Raw genomic sequence first — 21763 nt, forward strand, 5'->3', positions numbered from 1 at the left:
CACGGAACAAGAGATGGAAATGGCACTCGACCGACTAAGAACCAGAACGACTGCGCCGGGTCCAGACGGTGTCCCAGGACGGGTCCTGCGCGACGCCTTGGTGCACCTAGGTGGGAAGCTTCGGGAACTGTTTGACGAGTGTCTGTCCAGCGGGCAATTCCCGAAGTCGTGGAAGGAGGGCAAGTTGGTTCTGTTACCAAAGGAGGGACGTCCCCTTGATTCTTCTTCGGCATACAGACCGATAGTGCTACTGAATGAGACGGGCAAGCTCTTCGAGAAGATTCTCGCTGCTCGTCTTGTTCAGCATCTCGAAGAGGTGGGGCCGGGTCTTTCAGAGACCCAGTACGGATTCAGGGCTGGCCGTTCAACGGTGGACGCCCTGAATGCCCTGAAGACTCGAACTACAGAGGCGGTGGCCCGAGGAGATGTGGTCTTGGCGGTATCTTTGGACGTGGCGAATGCCTTCAACAGTCTTCCATTCGAGACTATAAAGGAGGCACTCACATATCACAGGGTGCCTTCTTATCTTAAGCGTCTTTTGGGGGCATACCTCTGCGACCGTGTGGTCCTCTGGGAGGGGGGTGATGGGCGAATTGTCCGATTTCAAGTGGGTTGCGGCGTTCCACAGGGTTCGGTTCTCGGCCCACTGCTGTGGAATGTTAGTTTCGATTGGCTCCTACGAGCCCCCGTCCTTCCCGGAATGGGGGTTTTGTGTTATGCAGACGACACTCTCATCACGGCGAGAGGGCGGAACTTTCAGGAAGCGGCTCGCTTAGCTGAAGTCGGAACAGCGCTCACGGTGGACCGTATTGGAATGTTGGGCTTAAGGGTCTCCATCTCTAAAACGGAGGCTCTTTTATTCCACGGTCCACGTCGAGGACCCCCCCGAGGGGCGACTATCACCGTCCACGGGACCGTGATTAAGGTGCAGGCCCAGATGAGGTATCTGGGTCTGATCTTGGATGGAAGATGGAGTTTCGGGCAGCACTTTGTACAACTGGGCCCGAAGCTCATCAATGCCGCTGCCGCCTTGGGCCGCCTCCTACCGAACGTGGGAGGACCAGACTCACCATGCCGGCGTCTATATGCCGGCGTGGTACGCTCCATGGCGCTGTATGGCGCACCAATATGGGTGGATGCTCTCAACGCTCGAAACAGGGCGCTCCTTCGGAGACCACAGAGGGTCGTAGCGGTGAGGGCGATTCGTGGATACCGTACAATTTCGTGGACAGCGGCAACGCTTCTCGCGGGTGATCCACCCTGGGAACTCCAGGCAGAGGTACTAGCGGAAGTGTACCGGTTCCGGGTGGAAGCCAGAGCGAGAGGAGACCGTCCAGGATCCGCGGAGGTGGGGCGAGTAAGGACTCTTGCTCAACATGCCCTTATTCGCAGATGGGAGGAGGACCTGGGGTCCCCAACAGCAGGCCATGCGATAGTGGAGGCGATCCGCCCCCACTTGAGTCGATGGATAAAACGAAGTCACGGCACACTCACATTCAGACTAACTCAGGTGCTTACCGGACATGGTTGTTTCGGGAAGTACCTGCACAAGATAGTAAGGCGGGAAATAACACCCGCCTGCCACGCGTGTGGTGCGCCTGTGGACACGGCGTGTCACACCCTGATGGAGTGTGCCGCTTGGGGGCCTCAGAGGCATTCCCTGGTGGCGATAATCGGCGGAGAACTTTCGCTGCCGAACGTTATAACCGCCATGATAGGCAGCGAGAGGTGCTGGAACGAGATGGCGTCTTTCTGCGAAAGTGTAATGTCGCAGAAAGAGGCTGCGGAGCGAGCGCGTGAGGAGAGTGCCGCCGCGGATTCGCTTCGACGAAGAAGACCGGGGAGAAGACAACAGCGCTATGCGCAGCTTCTCCTCCAGCTGTAAACGTCGCCGGGAGTAGAGATGTTCTCTGTTCCCCGGGAACTCCTCTAGCTTGGAAGCTCATGGTGGGCCAACCGTCGGGACGTCACGGTAGAATGCGTAAGCGATCCCGTGATGCCCCCCCTAGAGACGGAGTGGGTACCGCTGGTTTTTTAGTGGGTATTCCGGTGCCTTCAGCGCTGGCGAGCCCCACATACCCCCCCACAATACAACATCATGTGGGGGAAACGCGTAATGCGTTTTTCCAGCGATAAAAAAAAAAAAAAAAAAAAAAAAAAAAAAAAAAAAAAAAAAAAAAAAAAGCCCAGAGGAAGCCATATTTGTTTATGTCATCATAAACAAAGATGGCGGCTTAAAACGCTAACGAATTGGAGCAGTGTCATGGAATACAGTCTTAGCACAGCTGAATGGAAATCAAAAGCTGTATAATGTTTATTATTAAATTGAGTTTTCAAACTTGTTACTATATCTCTCTGTCCAAATCTCTCTTTCGGATAAAATATTCTTTGTATTTCACATCAAAAATACATTTACCTGGTATACTTTGTACCAAACCCCGTATATTGTAAACAGATTCCTCCGCTTTGGAGGATTAATAGAACCCTGATATCTGCAGGACGCTGAAGGATTACAGCTGATACGGAAACTTAAGAATATTATGCATTTTATTTTAATATATTCTGACATTAATCTATCTTATTTATCTAAATAATTAATGCAAAAGATCCACTTAGAATGTACTTTACTAGCCGTTACCAGTTTTGCTCGCGTAGAATATGAATATATTATTCAAAGAGGTCTTACCTCTTTTCTTTTCCGAAAAAGTAGCCCTTTCTCAGGCTCTAGACTATGTATGTATAAAATTTCATTTAAATCGATTGAGTAGTTTTGGCGTGAATGACAAACACAGATAAACAGAGTTACTTTCTCCTTAATAATATTGGTATGTAAGTATGGATTTTTATCAGCTAAGTTTTAAGGTATATTCACACGAACTCCACCAGACAACCTACATGAATCAGTGTTTATCTTCGGTTGTATGGAAGTGGCATCTTGTTGCCAGTTGATAAATCTGTTCTTTGTATAAAATATGTGTAGGATTTTGGGTAAGAAATTCATAAAGCCTGCGTCTTCGAAGGACAGCTCGTGGGCGTGCGTGGGTATATAAAAAATCATTTTATTTTTAAATAGTCATAATGATAAAAAATCACAGATAGCAGAAACATTACGCAGTTTCAAGTAAGGCAATGTCGCTGTGTCGAAATAAAAGCTGACCACTAAATTACTATCGAGAATGTAATGAGCCATCAGATGGTATGTTTTGTTCCAATGATAAAATATAGAGAACGCTTAACGATGGTTCTCTTAATGAATAGCTTAGCCCTCGATGATGATTAGATACGTATGCATTTAATTTAAATATTACAAACAGACGGTAATAACGGTAATCGATTACCTGGTTTCGAAGTCTGTTTGTATCAAACAGACATACTGGCATACACTATATGTAAAATTTTATAACAATATATCGAATAACCGAGATGTGCTAGATTGTGGGTTCAAACCCAGGCAAGCACCACTATATATATGTGCTTAATTTGTGTTTATTAATCATCTCGTGCTCGGCGTTGAATGAAAATATCGTGAGAAAACCTGAATGTGTCTAATTTCATCGAAATTCTGCCACATGTGCATTCCACCAACCGGCATTGAAACATCGCGGTGGAATATGTTCCAAACCCTCTCCTTAATGGAAGAGGAGGCCTTATCCCAGCAGTGGGAAATTTACAGGCTGTTACTTTACTATATCCAATATGTTACAAATGCAATTTTTTTCTTGTCTATCTGTCGCTTTAGGTAAGTGTTCTACACGGTAAAAGGCAAAACTTCAAAATACCAAATTCTTTATACAGTATTTTTGTGTTCCCTGAAAAAAAGCAAGTGATATTGTTTACCATTCTATAATTAAAGGATTCAAATATCCTCTCTAATATATGTTTTGTGTGAAACAGAACAAATTATTAGTCGTTTATCAAAGCAGAGAGCGAAAAGTTATAACTAATAGACCAGCACTACCCTCAGACAAGTTGAATAATAAATTACACGTACAACATGCAAATAGGTTTTGGATGTAGCTTCTACAAATACATCCTTGTTTTTGTACATACACACACATAAATACATATTGCTAGTGATTTGATTCAGATTCCAATCCAAATTTAAGGTTAAGTAAATTGAATAGGTACTAGGCTAACATGAATTGCAAGGAGATGTTCTTATCTATGAGTGAGTGAGAGTTATTTAGAAGTTGGACCTGAAAATGTTTTACTTCTTTCAATATTGCAGACATAATAGTCCATGCACTCGGAGTGATGCAAAACCTACGTCATTTTAGTAAAGCTGAATTTTGATGATTTCTATTCTACTATGTAGTTAAGACATACGTACTTAATAGTTTAAAAGCGAGGCCTTTTTGTAAAAAAAACCTTACTCACCATGTTAAACGGAACGCTCATATTTAAATTGTTTATTGTCTTATAGTACGACACAACTTAGATGTAGCATCTCGGGGCACTGGGATCTTACTATATGAATATATATTAATAATATTATGATCTAGCTTTTTTATTTATATTGATTAAATCTTAACAAGGCATACGGTGCCCTGACATGGCCATGACCCTCTTACTAGGTGCACTTTTAACTAAAAAAAGGTTGACTAAAATCCAGCACTCCCAATTTGGAAAAAGCTTATGTCTAGCAATAGATGATTGAATTTTTCTGGTTAATTTTATAATACTAATGTTTATAAATAATTTTACAATCACCTTACTTATTCCTTTATATCATATACATACATATAATAAAATTGTAGTGTCAGTTTGTAATAATAAAAAAACCGATTCTTACTAAATGCCTATGTAGGTATGCACAGTACAGTACAGTACAGTTGTTTGTTCCAGCTAATTTCTGGAACGGCTAGATCGATTTTGGAACTTTCATTGGCAGATAGCTGATGTAATGAGGAGTAAGTTAGGATACAATAATAACATTTTTTTGTTAAATTCAAAGGCGCACGAAGTCACGGGTCCAGCTTGTTAAAAAAATAAATCTAGATAGACGACTCTACAAGGCATTTAATTTAACGCAAAATATTTCAATGTACTAGGAACGCATGAGTAAAGAAAAGGCTGCCCAGAGATTAGTAAATTCGACTTCCAAACCACTCTGGAAACTTGTAAGCCGAATGCGGTCGGCTTCTGACAGGTGCTAAATTGTTGTTACTGAAATTTTAAGTACCATATAACATAAATTTTAAAACATCTGTGCGTTACTTGATAACTCATTTTCAACGACATATGTTTCTATACCTTGCATGTAATCTAATAATGTGATACTTCATTGGAAAGATTTCTTATACGAATGAAAATAAAAATGTCTTATTAGTTATTGTTATTTAATTTACAAAGGTTTATTTGACCTGGCTATTCCGTTTTGTCACAGCGCACATACTCGTACGCCAACACATGTGTAGTTGGCAGATTGTATCGCAGTGGCTGAACAACAGTTTTTAGTAAAGTAACAGCCTGTATATTTCCCACTGCTGAGATAAGGTATCCTCTTCCATTAAGGAGAGGTTTTGGAACATATTCCACCACGCTGTTCCAATGCGGGTTGGTGGAATGCACATCTGTCATTTCGATGAAATTAGACACATGCAGGTTCACCGCCGAGCACGGGATGAATTATAAACACAAATTAAGCACATATATAGTGGTGCTTGCCTGGGTTTGAACCCGCAATCATCGGTTAAGATGCGCGAGTTCTTAGTAATGCTTGATATTTCTTACCATTGTCTAAAGGTAATGATCACTTACCATCATGTGACCCATGCGCCCGCCAACCTATAGCATAAAAAAAACCTATAGACATAAATGAATCCTGAAAACGTTGCATTCCTTAAAGGGTCGTGTAATAACAAATCCCTTCACACAGAACAGTTATTATTAATTTATGTATTTGGGGCGTTTAGGTAGAGTTTCGACCAATCACGTAATAAATATACAAGTCATGACAAACACCGTCTGGCTTATACAAATATTTATAGATCAGGGTCAAGCCTAAGGTTATTGCTGTGCCAATCAGTGGAGCGGCTGGTCGTTTTGTCTTAAAAGTCTACGTGGGTCCGGGTTTCGTATTAAATCGTAAATCGAACTTGCGACCCTTTGGATAAATATTGCTAACAAAATTGCCGAATCTATTTAAAGGCGTGTCACACGATACGATAAACGCAACGTATTCTTTTTTTTGTTGAGTCTGTGAAATAGTGTTTAGTATCATAAGAATTATTAAGATAAATTGCTTAAATGTATAAAAATATGAATTAAAAATTGTTACTGTATACGTCTTGACCGCGTGGAATGGTGGCAAGAGTTCTAGCAGGGATTCCCCGTTGAATCGCAACTCTGATCCTCTCATCCAATCATATTATATAGTTTGTGACTCCTTAGATTAAACTGATTAAATAGAACACACATTGGCAATCAAACTTTATCCTATTTCAAATAGAAATATGAAATATGAATGTAAATAATAATTATTAATAAAAAAGAAAACGAAAATCCCGCTGTTAGTATAGTTTTTTCAGGTCTGGGTATTACGTTTTTTTTTAATAATCTTTCTTTATATTAAATAAATAAATGGAAGAGGAGGCCTTATCCAGCAGTGGGTAATTTACAGGCTGTTACTTTACTTTACTTTATGTAGCTCTTGAATGGTAAAAGATTTTTTTTTCAATCGTTCCAATAGCTTTTGAGCCTATTCAATACACACAAACAAATAAAGTTTTCCTCTTCATAATATTAGTATAGATACAGATGAATAAAACTACAAAGGAGGTACTAATATTATTAAAAAAACGCGCGTTTTCCAAACAGTGTGAAGACCACGTGATAAAACAAATGAGTGAACAATTTTTGCGAGTCATAACTTTACGGTACGTTATAAGGAATAGCTGTTCCGGGAGTTTCCCTGTTTTGGGTAATGGCAACACGAAAAGGGCATTATTCTTTTATTTAAGTTTCAGGTTTTTTATAACTTGACTCGTTACTCGACATGGCGGTATATTGTCGATAAATGACTAACGTGAAACTGTAGTTATAATTTCGAATTAAAACTATAATGTACAATGTAATAACTACATCATTACATAGTATAAAACAAAGTCGCTTGCCGCTGTCTGGCTCTATGTATGCTTAGATCTTTAGAATAGGCAATTTGACGATGCGAAAAATAAATAGTGAATTATTGTAATCAGTGTATATTATGAGTTTAAAAATTGTTATTTACTAACGAAAGTTGAAAATAATACTCAATTTATTCAACAATCCATAAACAAAAATGCATTTTTTCAAACGTTTGCCACGTGACACAAAACGCTCCTGATTGGCCGGGCTTATGATGAAGTCACTTTCTTGTAAACTTTGCTTTTCTACTATATGTACCACAGACTAAAGTACAGGATAGTGACGTCACCGACGCCATTGCGGCGCCATATTGTCCAAGTAGCGTTTTCGCGCACTATTTAAATATGGAATTTTTAATAAGATATTTTTCAGCAAATATGTACTAGAAATGAAAAAACACAACTTTTACTGGGTTCCTTAACCTCTACTAAATAATATAAAATGGATTTTAAAATCAGTCAAATAGCCTATTACACAATGGATTTTGATGCGGTTTTTTTAGTAAAATTTTGTATGTAATACATGAACAGTATAGTAAATAAATATGGATAATGTTAGAAGTTTCCAATGTGATATCGTAAATAAACAAATTCTGTTGTATATTTAGTATCAGCATTGCACCTGTGTGTAGTCGGGGCTGGTCGCTAGTATATGTATATAAGAACTCTTTTTAATTATTTCATGATTTTCTTTTGTTTTTATTCACGACATTCCGTTAATTTTATATTATTCATAGGTATAGATTATAAATTCCGCACAGCTCGGTCAGTTCGGTAAAGTTTGCCTGATTTTTATTCAATTTATTAAGATACCAGAAAGTTCGCCGGGGACTCAATTATGTATCTATTTTCCATACAAATTGAACGATAAAATATCGAATGATATTCAGATAACAATTTCGAAACGAGATTTGTTTATCTTATTAAAATTTATGGTAGAAATTTTATTTTGTTTTGACTAATATTTTGCTTGCGAATATGCCCGCGGTTCATATAATTCCTTAATTTAAGATGGTTTAAATTACTGAAAAACTCCTAGACTGTTTTCTGTTACAGCATTTATCTCTGAGACCCATATTTGTTACCACAAATGTAAAAACTATTAAAGAAAACATGCATTAGTTTTGATATAAAAAATTACAAGTTGTATTTTTCTTTATCTATAAAATTCATAATCACCTTGTAAAATATTTAATTGTCTATCCAAAAACCATCATATCTATGGAAGGTTTAGGCTCTTTGTTAAATGGAATAATGGATCTGACAAAACGTAGATCTTGTCGATTTCCTTTTTTTACTTCCCGGTTCCCTGGATGCCGAGTGCGCCAAGGTTCACCGGGTTTACCCACTAAAAAACCAGCGGTACCTTTTCCGTCTTTCGGCGGACGCCACGGGATCGCTTACGCATGCTACCGTGACGCCCTGACGGTCGGCCCGCCTATGCGGGCCTCCAACTCCTACGGGGAATTCCCGGGGTACTGGGACCCCCCTGGTCCCTGCGGCGCCTATTGAGGCGGGGGGAGAAGGTGCGCGTAGCGCCTTTTCCTCCTCCCCGGTCGTCTTCTGCGGAGCGAGTCGGCGGCGGCATTATTTTCCCGCTCCCGCCCCGCGGCTTCCTTCTGCGACATGACACTTTCGCAGAAGGAGCGCATCGCTTACCAGCACATCTCGCTACTGAGCATGGCGTTGATAACGCTCGGTAGCGTGAGGTCTCCACCTATAGTCGCCGCAAGGATGTGCCTCTGGGGTCCCCACGCAGCACACTCGTACAGGGTGTGGTACGCCGTGTCCACTGGCGCACCACACTCGTGGCAGGAGGGTGTTTCCTCCCGCCGCGCTATCGCGTGCAGGTATTTACCGAAGCATCCGTGCCCGGTAAGTACCTGCGTCATTCTGTACGACAGTGTGCCGTGCTTCCTTTCAACCCAGCGACTCAAGTGGGGACGGATCGCCTCCACTGTCACCAGGCCTGCTGTGGGTGACCCCAGATCCTCCTGCCATCGGACGATCAGGGCTTGCTGGGCTAGAGTTCTGATCCGCCCGATTTCCGTTGACCCTGGACGGTCGCCGCGGTCACTCACCTCGACCCGAAACCGGTACACTTCCGCGAGCACCTCCGCCTGGAGCTCCCAGGGCGGATCGCCCGCGAGAAGTGTCGCCGCAGTCCACGACACCGTACGGTACCCTCTGATGCCTCTCACCGCTATGACCCTCTGCGGCTTTCGCAGTAGGGCCCGATTTTTAGCGGTGAGGGCGTCTATCCAGATCGGGGCACCGTACAGCGCCATCGACCTCACTACGCCGGAATAGAGACGCCGACATAGGGATCCCGGCCCCCCCACATTCGGAAGGAGGCGACCGAGAGCGGCAGCGGCGTTGATGAGCCTCGGGCCGAGATGGACAAAATGCTGCCCGAAACTCCATCGTCCGTCCAATGAAAAGCATACCTACGCTAAGCCTATTTATAAGAAAAGTCCAAATAAATAATTATTGAAAAGAAAAATGAGACACCAAATACGTTACTACTTAGTTGTGTATACTTTTACTTTAAGTTCTAGAAAAAGCTGCATGGATTAATTTTCGGAATACAATTAATAATCATCGAATTTGGACTAGTGGGCATAATTAATAAAAGCAGATGCTCTCGCCTTGTGTTATGTGTGATTGTTGTGGTATTCATTCGATAGATGCATGGTCGCTAATGTAAGCCACTGAGAGCATGTTAAAACATGGGGAGTAATGGCGACCGCACTGTGCACCGTAATGGCGTGAGTGACCGAGGCAATTTGTTTCCCCAGCGGGACGTTACGGTATCACGCGCTTTATTAATAATTTATCGTCACGACAATTTATTTGACGTGACTATTTTATTTAAGGGTATTCTTGACTTTCAACAGACTACAAACACAGCCAACCATTCGAGTTTAATAAATAAAATTATTAAGATTTGTAGTACGGTGTATTTATTTGGTGGTCAACAGCGGCGGATTTACAAATCTGCCGCTAGTAGACTATTCAATTCCTGCCGCCCCTATTTTTTTTGCAATATGATGTGTGTTCTATCTACATTACATCGGTTTTTCCCATTATTAGTATGATTATAAACTGGGTGATATTTCTGTCAGTTACTAGATTATTTTTCCAACCCGCTATGTCAAGTATACGGATTACGGACGTAATGTGAAAACACATAATTATAAGCTTTTTTTTATTTCTGTAAGATAATAACAAATTTGAGCTAAATTTGCAGTCGATCGAAATCTGCCGCCCTAGGCTTCAGCCTACTTAACCTATTGATAAATCCGCCACTGGTGGTCAGTCTTTGGGCAACTGGTTAGGTAACCACACATTAAATCGACGTACAAGTGCAATTGTTAAAAAAGAGTCTTACATGTAAATATTTCAAATCGGTTTTACTTTCCACGAAAATCTAACGTTTTTAGCTATCAAGTTAAGCTTTTTAGCAAAGGTTAATCTATATCTAGCTTATAATAAATTGCTAATTTTCTTTCAAAAATATTCGGTTTTTGTTTTTTAACAAATTAATTGTACGTTGCAACAAAAAACGTGTGGTGTATGTAAAGTTTATAGCCAATTCCTACTGTACAAGACAATTATGGTGTCGTAGAAGTGTTCAAATAAAGATATATAATGCGTTGTACTGTTTTATTCTCTAAATATATCATCTTTGAAATCGATGTTAAATACCAATATGGAATACGCAGCAAATGTACGAGAAAGGATGTAGTCCGATATGGACATTTTTAACATTATCAACATCTACCCGCAAACTTCAGTCTCGTAAACAAGACATTCGTATATAATGTTTAAATATCGAGCTCCACCGAACAAAAATAAGAAATCAATAACTTTAATAATATGGAATGATCGACATTTAACATTGTATAGATAGAACAACACAACTTTGATATAAAAAAGTAAATGGGAATACATCACTTATTCTGATGAGAAATACTCACTTTGTATCACACAAATGTAATCGATTTATTTAATATCTGGTTGATATAGGTATTGAGTTTCATTAGAATGCTGGCAAGCGTTTCTAATATGCATACAATTTAAAATGGATGCCAGTACACGAGGTGTCGCATATTAATCAAATATTATAATCAATGTATACTAAATTCATGTTCTTTATTTTTAAAATTCACCTTATTTTATTCTTATTTCCAACAAAAGATGGCGTTGACCCTTTTTCCTACATGATAAAAAAGCGTGGAGTTAATACCTGTTGACTTCCAAGCAGGATATATTAATTTAAATAATTGTATTAACTAACATGACTTTGTATTTTTTAATTGTTGAAAAAGAGGAACTACTTAGTTTCTTGCCGGTTCTTCTCGGTAGAATCTACTTTCCGAAAGCTACCACAGATTCACTTAATTGTAAGATGACGATTCAAAATTGCTTGTAAAATTCTACTTGAATAAAGTTTATTTTGATTTTTTTATAAATAGCTTGAACTAACTTTATTTTTTATTAATAACCAAATTACCCACATGGTAGTCCTTAGGTAGAAGGGTGGTGTCATTTTTGCCGATAACGTGTATACAAATAACGAATACTCAACGGAAAAGTTATAACAAAATATCAAATAAAAAAAATCACTTTTAAATTTATTAAAGCAAAAGCAGCCTTTAAATGCTAAGCCACTCCTTACTTACAGCTCGAATGCGCGTTGGATACATGCAGGCTTCCTCACGAGATCCTTCACATAAGTTGAAATATTAACACGAATTTAATACAAGTAAATGAAGTTAACCGTTAAATCTTTTTGACCACTGGTCCATCAATTTTAGGATTGTAGGATTTATTAAAATAATTGCCTTGGTAGTAATAATAAAAGCTTTCTCTACTAACATCTTTTTCATGCTAAACATTCTTAGGGATATGATTGATTAGCTGGAACAAACAAACTGACAGACAGACAAAATTTGAAAAAAAAAATTTATGCATATGCATTTAGTAAAAAGCGGTTATTTTAATATGATAAACAGACACTCCCAATTTTATTATATGTAAAGATTTAAATTGTTTGTAACACAATAACTTTGGAATTAATTCTGTAGAAGATATCATTGTTTCCAAATTATGTGCAACGAATCACGTTTGCTGCGATACGGGTGCTCTGATAACTAAGTGTAACAATAATTTATTTACATAACAATTATTAATATAAAGCCTTAAATATATACAAACTAGCGGCCCGCCCAGGCTTCGCATGGGTGCAATGATATGACATCGCAGTAGAAACTTTTAAAATTATCAGTGTTTCTTTACTAAATTGTCCATGTATTATATATAAACTATCTTCTCGAATCACTCTATCTACTAAAAAACCGCATCAGAATCCATTGCGTGGTTTCAAAGATTTAAGTACACATAAGGTTATAGGGACAGAGAAAGCGACTTCGTTTTATACTATGTAGTGAAGTGATATGAATTGAAAATAGTTACTGAATAAATCTTGACCGTATGGTGGCAAGAAAGTTAGCAGCGTTTCCCCGTTGAATCGCAATTTCGATCCCCTGGGCAAAAAACGAACTTGCCCTACTCCTGCAATCAGTGGAGGTTTTATTTTTTTAATTTTTTTTTAAGGTATATGGGCCACCTGATGGTAAGTGGTCACCATCCCCCACAGACAATGACGCTATAAGAAATATTAACTATTCCTTACATCGTCAATGTGCCACCAACCTTGGGAACTAAGATGTTATGGCCCTTGTGTCTGTAGTTACACTGGCTCACTCACTCTTCAAACCGGAACATAACAATACTGAGTACTGTTATTTGGCGGTAGAATAACTGATGAGTGGGTGGTACCTACCCAGACGGGCTTGCACAAAGCCCTAGTGTAGTAGTACTATTAATGAAGCTGAAGAAGTCCAAGTGTTTCAACAGCAATTGGGATAAAATGCACACATAATATATATCCCATCAAAAACAATACTTGTCAAAAAAACCAAGTCTCGCAACTCAGTTGTTCTGCGGTAAAAAGTTGTGAGATCCATGTAATACCAAGTCTTATCCATGTAATACTTACGCGACTTCCTGTCTTAATACGTCCACTCCCTAAGACCACGATCGTGGTCCATAACAATTGAAAATCAATTGTGTCCGGAATATCAGTACTCGAAGTATTAAGTTGTTACGTAATAATTGACAGCATCTTATACTGACGCATCTCAATCTTAAAAATCTTTAATGTTTTATTTAAATATATTGATTGACTCGGCCATCAAAGAGTATCAGACAGACAGTTACTTTCACATTTATAATATTATTATAGAAATATATATCATGTTCTCTATGAATCAATTACACCAGCGTAAAACTGGAGCAGGTCGTAAGTTAAGTATAAAGTGATTCAGTTTTGTTACAAGTATAGATCAAAGAAATCTACAAGAGTATTACAAAGTGTTTAACACACTTGTTCGCGGTTAACAGCCGTAAAAATAACCGCTTTAGGAGTTTAAAATATTAACTCGGGAAAACGAGAATGAATGTTTGTTTAAATTTTAATTACAGTTCGTAGAAATATAAATAAAAGCTTTTGATATTATGTTTTATATTATATGTATAGATTTAATGGATTCAATTAAAAACAAGCGGAATTTGTTTAATTTTTAATTCATGGTTGTAAAAGCGTTGTCACTCTGACGTAACGTCAAATCCTGGAGAGGCGGTCGATAATTCAAGTCATATAGCACAATTAATTATCCGTACCGTAATATGGAAAAATAATTTAAGTGTGCAACATATGAAACTAGCTTTTTTATGGTATAGGTTTGCTGACGAGCATATGGGCCACCTGGTGGTAAGTGGTCACCATCACCCATAGACAATGACGCTGTAAGAAATATTAACTATTCCTTACATCGGCAATGTGCCACCAACCTTGGGAACTAAGAAGTTATGTCCCTTGTGCCTGTAGTTACACTGGCTCACTCGCCCTTTAACCCGGAACACAACAATACTGAGTACTGTTATTTGGCGGTAGAATAACTGATGAGTGGATGGCACGGACCGTACCAGACGGGCTTGCACAAAGCCCTACCACTAAGTAAAGTAGTAAAATAAATGTTATTTATTTCTTATTTTTGCTGCATTTAAGATGATGAAAACGATGGATGTGTTTGAATTCGATATGGTAAGAAATCATGTTTCTTGTGAGATGACGCCCTACAGAGAAGTATGGAAGGAGAAGACATGCTACCCAAATAAAATTGGGATGAGGGTAAAAGGATGATTTTGAAAAGAAGACGTTTAAAGTCAATAGTCGTAGCATAATTCGTATGTTTGACGTCAGAGCTCAAGTTCCTATTTTCGTGGCCACAGAAGTCACTCGCGTAACTTTTAACGAAACCGGTTTGAAGTGGTTTCACAATTGATTTTGAATTTTTTGAATTTTCCGATTACAGTTTGCTTTCGTTTTTGATTTTTAAGAAATTTTGGTGATTGTGGATAAAATCGACTGTTATGCTGTAATGATAAAGGGAGGGAGGAGGTCAAGGCTTAAACTATCATAGGTCTCCGTTAGTGCTCTCTACTCGCTTAATTTTGCGTGGCAAAATTATAATCTTGACAAACGGTAGCGTGTCAAGCCAAGTACTAGTTAGAGAGCTGGCGAGCATTATTAAATTTTTTTATTTAAAATAGTATGTTTCTATTTATTCAACTTCATATTTATTTATAAATTTATCTTAAAGGCTAGCTAAAGTTAAATTTTTGTTTTTATTTAAAACTTAAGGTAAATCCGAAATATTTTTAAAAACCTTTGTTTAAAAGTTTTAAAGATGTAAGATGATACGGTTGCAGTATTATGGTCATAGTTATCGCATAATTATTATTTTCTTTCATAAAGATAGATCGTGTTATTTTATATTATGAATTTTATGCTATAGACCGGGAGATGATGACACAAAATATAAGTTCATTTGTACCAGTATCTAGTACGTGGAAAAAGTGCTGCCATACTTTAAATACTTTGATTAATTTGACACGTTTTAAAATTCCGACTAAAATACGTAAAATCATTTTTCATCATGGCATCATTGTACCTTTTTGCCTTTACGTAATTAGACCCGTGAAGAACCGACATACTGGTCCAAATTATCATTAATCATCTCTCGGCCTATCAGTAGACGATCCTCTCAGAGAGTCGTCTCCAGTTGTGGCATACGTGGAGGATTGATAAATTACGTTCACGGCGATTATTCTCAAGAGACACAAGTCAATTGCGCACCAGTATGTGCGCAGATCGGAAAAAAGTTAAACAAATTATAATTGTGTCATTTATTCTTACCATAAAAACTATTAAATATAAATGTGTACTAAAATTAGTTTCTGTAATTTCAGTAGTTCGGGATGGTCAAAATAATATTCATGTTTTACAATGATGCTCCAATCTCTCTATCTTTTGTTGCAATCCCACGCTATCGTCCTATTGTGTTCTATTGACAGCTCAATCATATTTAAAATAAGAAATAGTGTTACATGCCAGTATTAAATGCTATGCCATATAAAATAATATTAATTACAGTTTTACAAAATATTGATCAATTAATTACAATTAATTGTATATAATAAAATAAATTTAATAACCCCTGCTATATTCATAATATGCAATAATAATGTGATATTAATTATTATGATATAGAATCAAATGTCATAACATCGTATTGAAGGCTAAGGTTACTCTCGTAACAATTTCTTATCTATTATAAAGTAACATACTCAATAATGAGCTGAATTTTAATCAGTATCTACAAAGATGCTGCAAACCAACCTTAGGGTTTTATTTTAAGCGCTAATCTCTAAACCTAACAGTTTATTTACGTAAGGTAGTCTAAATATTGGGAAAATTACAGACTAAAAATATTCCGCAATGATTTTCAGCTTAAATTGTTGTAAATATACAATTTAAATATGAAACTTGTATGAAAAAAAATATAAACAAACATTTACTAAGCAAGTAACATAATAAAACATAATATGTATAGACGTGTATAATATATATCTAATTAAACCTACGAATCGCTATCACTGTTTTAGGCAACTGTGTATTTACGAGTATGTTTATTGTTTACTCCTATAAATAATAATTAGTAAATATCCGCATTGAAAGCTCATCGCACAGTAAACGTGAGCGACGTGTCATCTTTTGTTACTTGACTCACTCACCCTGCAAACCTAAATAATACTGAGTATTGCTGTCTGGTGGTAGAATACCTGACGAGTGGGCAGTGTTTATCCAGACACTAGCAACACGGCCCGGCTTCGCACGGGTGTACTATTGATACTAAATATCATCACATCACATTAGAAAAACCTTTCTCTTGAATCATTTTATCTGTAAATAAAAACCACATTAAAAAGCTTAGCTTGCGTAAAATACTCGTATATATACGCAATTAAATAAAGTCATCCGTTATCGACGTAAGGATCAAAACGAAAATGCCATAAGTTATGGCCGATACGCTTCGTGACGTAACGATTTCTGTCAGTTGTACTGTAACCCGGGTAAAAGAATTTCGTCCCAAAAAAATCCTTATTTAAATGGTAAACCCCTAAACCAAGGCTTAAAATATGTACCATTATACAATAATTAATTAGAAAGTATCGTATGCATTTGTAATTTTTCAAAAAGCCATACAATATTGTATGTACTGATACAATTGATGTACTGGCTTTTTAATAGAGCAATATAACATATATCAGTATATTCATTTTCATTTAAAAAGGCACACAGGTTAAATTATCGACTTAAAAAATATAATTTTTTTGCTATCCCTATTGATAGTTATCACACGCACACATAGACAACTTGTTAGTAAGAATACTCACACATCGATTATAACATAGAAGAGCGCGTCTTCGTGTGCGAATATAATAATAGAATACAAGCTTATTGTTTGATATAATTTAATTTACACACACATTTGATGATAAGCCTTCGTGTGCGTGTGTGTGTTTCGTGTACTTCTGACACAATGTACTGCCAAACAACAATACTTAGTATTGTTGCGTTCGGGTAAGAAGTGTGCGTGATTACAGGTATATGGGACTTATCATCTTATATGATGTTAGTGAGAGTCCCGATGGCCCAGTGGTTAGAACGCGTCCATCTTAACCGATGATTGCGGGTTCAAACCCAGGCAAGCACCGCTGATTCATGTGCTTAATTTGTCTTTATAATTCATCTCGTACTCGGCGGTGAAGGAAAACATCGTGAGGAAACCTGCATGTGACAAATTTCAGAGAAATTCTGCCACATGTGTATTCCACCAACCCGCATTGGAACAGCGTGGTGGAATATGTTCCAAACCTTCTCCTCTAAGAGAGAGGAGGCCTTTAGCCCAGCAGTGGGAATTTACAGGCTGTTGTTGTTGTTGTTGTTGTTAATTTGGAATACTGCGACACATTTTAAAGTAACTGAAAAAAAAATTAAAACCTCTGTAATTTAAAAGTCGAACGTCAAGTGTGAGCGGTTAACACCTTAAAATCTCCATTTTAAGCAGGTCGCTTTACATTTAATTGAACTGAAACTTATATACGATTCAAAAGCCTAGCCTACTTGAATATAGAATGCGATTTTATTTAAAACTTCGCAGCCATAGAGCTTCAAAGCCTTACTAACTTTAAAACTAGATCAAGTTCTGATAAGTTAATATTCTAAATGGCGTGTTAATATATAAATAGATTCAAAGGGCTGCGTAAGTCGAGATGACGCAGTTGTTAGAACGCGTGCATCTTAACCGATGATTGCGGCTTCAAACCCAGGCAGGCATCACTATATATATATATGTATGTGCTTAATTTGTGTTTATAATTCATCTCGTGCTCGGCGGTGAAGAAAAACGTCGTGAGAAAACCTGCATTTGTCAAATTTATTTCTGCCACATGTGTATTCTACCAATCTGCATTGGAACAGCGTAGTGGAATATGTTCCAAACCTTCTCCTCAAAGGTAGAGCCTTAGCCCAGCAGTGGGAAATTGACAGGGCTGCTATCGGGAGGCACTGGTTGAAACAATCGTGCAGTGAGTAATATTATTTGACCGATTGATTCAGCGATCATTCGAGATGTCTGCTTTTGAGATAACTCCGCCAATATTTGCAGAGGACACTGATATTTGTTTTCTTAGTTTTAGTGGAGCTTGATCGAACCTTTTTATTTAATCTGATAATGTGGAAAAATATATTGTCAATATGCCTTTTTTTGAAATGACAACATTTATACAGGGTTATTGGTAATTCGACGTATATCTGTTAGGAGGTGATAGAGGTGACTATTTGGAATAATTTTAACCCCTATATGCGTGACGCAAAAATTAACCATTTTTGAGTTATTCTGAAAAAAGCTAAAAAACGTGATAACTCAAAAATGATTACTTTTTGCACCATGCATATGGGGGTTAAAATTATTGCAAATATTCACCCATATTGCCTCCTAACGGATGCACGTCGAGTTACCAATAACCCTGTATATTAGGATATGACGAAGATATAAGATAATTGAATTATATTTAACTATCTGTTGCCCGCGGCTTTGCAAGTGTGGAAGTGAATATATGTTTGCTGCGTTAGTGTAGGTAGGTATCCAAAAACGCTTAAAGACATATCATACTGATTTATAATGAATATTTCAAAAATAAAGTTTCATGATACGAGATTAAAAAGTGATACAAACTTTCAACTCTTGTTTCACCTCCTTAGGGGTAAAGTAAAGTAAAAGCCTGTAAATTTCCCACTGTTAGGCAAATAGCCTCCTCTCCCATTAGGGAGAGGGTTTGGAACATATTCCACCACGCTGTTCCAATGCGGGTTGTCGGAATGCACATGTGGCCAAATTTCAATGAAGTTAGTCACATGCAGGTTTACCTTCACCGCCGAGCGCGAGATGAATTATAAACACAAATTAAGCTCATATATATAGTGGTGCTTGCCTGGGTTTGAACACGAAATCATTTAGGGGTAGAATTTTCAAAATTCCGTACTGGATGACTACATAATAAAACTATCCTGTTTATCAAATTCCATGGCCTAACTTACTAACTTAGCTTTAATTGTTTACGCTCGGCGATGATGAATCAATACATTAGGATTAATTTCTTCTTTTTAAGAATTGTTCTACCGCCAAATAACAGTACTCAGTATTGTTGTGTTCCGGTTTGAAAGGTGAGTGAGCCAACTACAGGCACAAGGGACATAACATCTTAGTTCCCAAGGTTGGTGGCACATTGACTATGTAAGGAATAGTTAATATTTCTTACAGCTTCATTGTCTATGGGTGATGGTGACCACTTACCATCAGGCCTATATGCTCGTCCGCGAACATATCCCATAAAACAAAAAAAAAATCATCATCAACATCGAAGAAACTGTCTGAAGTGTTTACTAACATCATAAATATCGGCGAGAATCTCATTGGCTCAGCTTGTAACAGATTTCAAATCACCGATACAAATTCCAGCACCAATTCATTCAAAGGATCATTTATTATACGAATGTATATTACATAGATGAATATATATTTGCATAGTATAAAATTCGCTTCATGCCGTTTGTTGGTCTTTCAAACTATATAACGGATTTTAATGTGATTTTCATCAATAAACATATAAATTCCAGAAAATTTATAATTATAAGTAAAGTATATTATAGTACATATATAAAAAGGCCAAAAAAAAACAACTTTTCAAGCCGAAAAATAATCGATTTTTTTTTTCTTATGTTTGTTCTTAATCTATACGCTATATATACGAAGAGCTAGTTTATTTTTATACTAGTAGTTGACCGCGTATTCCCTTGCGTTTTGGGGTGTCGGTTATCATGCGTCAAGCAAAAAATAACATATATCCTTTCTTGCTTCGTACCAAATTTTATCACATTCAGTCCAGGGGTTTGGTCGTGAAAGAGCGACAGAAAGAAAGACAAACAGAGTTACTTTCATATTTATCAGTATAGATTACCAAATCGCAATTAACGTGGGAAAGCGAAAAAAGAGCCACTAATCCTAGCAGTGATTAATCTTTGACTAGTCGATAGTAATAAGTCACGTGACAAAGAATTAAACTTAATAAAAAATAAAAGATAAACTATCTACAATTCTATATTTGAAATTTCATGATTGAGCTCTTTCATTTGATACCCATCGCTATATTTAAAGTTATTGATTTTTTAATAGAGAAACGTCCTCTAAAATGCGCCATATTGAATTTAGTGTATCACAATTCGTAATATAATCAATCAGTCAAAAATTTAAAAATGGAAATGCACACGAAAGCCTGTTCAGCAAGCTTTAGGTTTCCAGATGTCCAGCGGTGCTAGTCACGTTCCATCAGAGCCTTTAAAATCAAAATAAATAAGATACTAGTTGATAAGACTTACCTACCATCGAGTACAAATTCTTGGTGGCATTGTATTCTGGTTTCAAAAGTGATACTAGTGGTATAAATACAAGAAACGTAACATCTCCAAACATAAAATTGATGGTGATGTTACTTTTGTAGGAAATGGTTAAAATATTATACAGCGTCTGTGGTCATTGGTGATTATTATAAAAAAAGGTAAAGTAACAGGCTGTAAATTTCCAGGTTAAGGTCTCCTCTTCCGTTAAGGAGAGGGTTTAGAACATATTCCACCACACTTTTAAATAAAACTAGTTATAACGGATTTTAATCGCGTATATTAATTATTTTGGACATCCCGACGTTTCGAACACTTTACAGCGTTCGTGGTCACGGGTAGACTGAGTCTACCGATTAAAATCCATTATAACTAGTTTTATTTAAATGTGTAATAATCGCGAAAATTTAAGACAACATTCCACCACACTGTTCCAATGCGGGTTGGTGGAATCCACATGTGGCAGAATTTCGATGAAGTTAGGGACATGCAGATTTCTTCACGATGTTTTCTTATCTTATTATAAACACAAGTTAATGTGCTTAATTGTGTCTAATACATAGTGGTGCTTGCCTGGGTTTGAACCCGCAATCATCGGTTAAGATGTACGCGTTCTAACCACTGGACCATCTCAGCTCGATTATTATAAGATGACCGATTTTTTGTTTCGCCTGTACACCTACCATAAAAAATAAAAACAATAAAAATCAAATAACTCTCGTGACAAAAGAGTTTTCGCGAAATATAAACTTTGATAGTTTAGTTTAGTTCTTAAGTGAAATAAAAAAAAAATCTTGTAATTTACGTGAATTCGAAACCGCTACCTCTAAATTAGATTCACGTGTTCTAAACTGAACTGTTGGGTTTTACGTAACGTCACTAGTCGTATAAAATAAACAACATCTTGACCTTTTCATGACCAGTAAACGTTATGATTTATCTTAAAAACATATAATAGTTTAATATTAACGAGTCAATATATTACTATAATTTATATCTATGGTGATGACTGATGGAAGCAAGGAAAGCATGCGTTTGATACGGTTATGATCCGTCAACACCAACAACATTCAAGCGTGGAATTAAAATTGGTGGCCCAAAATTTACAGGCAGGCTTACCAAAAATTGAGTCGAGATGGCCCAGTGGTTAGAACACGTGCATCTTAACCGATGAATACAGGTTCAAACCCAGGCAAGGACCACTGTT

The sequence above is a fragment of the Vanessa cardui genome, chromosome 26, assembly GCF_905220365.1.
Source record: "Vanessa cardui chromosome 26, ilVanCard2.1, whole genome shotgun sequence".
Classification (NCBI taxonomy): Eukaryota; Metazoa; Arthropoda; class Insecta; order Lepidoptera; family Nymphalidae; genus Vanessa; species Vanessa cardui.